Source organism: Petaurus breviceps, unplaced genomic scaffold (assembly GCF_028583685.1).
Source record: "Petaurus breviceps papuanus isolate PSGF00001 unplaced genomic scaffold, PetGlider_PUasm1.0 41, whole genome shotgun sequence".
Classification (NCBI taxonomy): domain Eukaryota; kingdom Metazoa; phylum Chordata; class Mammalia; order Diprotodontia; family Petauridae; genus Petaurus; species Petaurus breviceps.
The window spans coordinates 4,258,013-4,259,032 of record NW_027186320.1 but is presented as its reverse complement, the minus strand read 5'-3'; positions in this window follow the sequence as shown (position 1 = coordinate 4,259,032).

The window sequence follows — 1,020 nt, the reverse complement described above, 5'->3', positions numbered from 1 at the left end:
ACACACACACACACACACACAATAGCTATGTAATCTGGGGCAAGTTGCTTAAACCCAATTGCCCTCCAAAACAACAACAACCAAAAACAGACTAACTCAAATGATAAAAGAGGACCAATAAGACAGTGAGGAGAAGAATGCCTTAAAAAGCCAAATTTTCCAGAAGGAAATAGAATCCCAAAAGCTTACTGAAAAGAATCATTTCTTCAGAATAAGATTGGAGCAACTGGAAGCTAGTGACTTTGTGAGAAACCAAGACACTATAAAACAGATCCAAAGAAATGAAAAAAATATAGAGGGCAATGTGAAATTTCTCATTGAAAAATCCAATGACCTGGAAAATATATCCAGGAGAGATAATTTAAAAATTATTGGAGTACCTGAAAGCCATGATAAAAAAAAAGAACCTAGAAATCATCATTAAAGAAATTATCTGGGGCAGAGTCAAGATGGCAGTGTAGAAACAGGAATTCAGTGGGGCTCTGGGTTCAACCTCCTTCAACTCATATAAAAGGTGACTCTGAAGAAACTGTAGAGATACAGAAACCACAAAATGACACAGAGCAGATAACTGCCCAATGATAACAGCCCTGCAGGCTGGCAGGAATGCACTAGCACAGCACTCTGGGAGCCGAACCCAGTCCTGCTTCAGCCTCGTTTTAGCTTCAGAGCAGGTCTGATCAGCTGCCAGTTGGAGGGACTTCAGATCACAAGTAGTTGTGGTAGTTTTGAGAATTATCAACACATAGATGATAAGGAAAAATTGAGAGGTCAGTTCAGTGTGGACTTTGGTATCCAGTAATTTGAGAGTGTGTTTGGTCTTTGCCCCTGGGGAAAAAGCAGTGGAGGCACAGTGGCCATGCAGCCAAAGGCACATGGCTGCTTTAGCTCCTGACTTGCAGATTGTAGGGGGACCCATAAACAGTCTGAGGGGTAATTGCTCTTGCTCTACCTTCTTGGTTGTGGATTGCAGTCTCTCTCTCTCTCTCTCTCTCTCTCTCTCTCTCTCTCTCTCTCTCT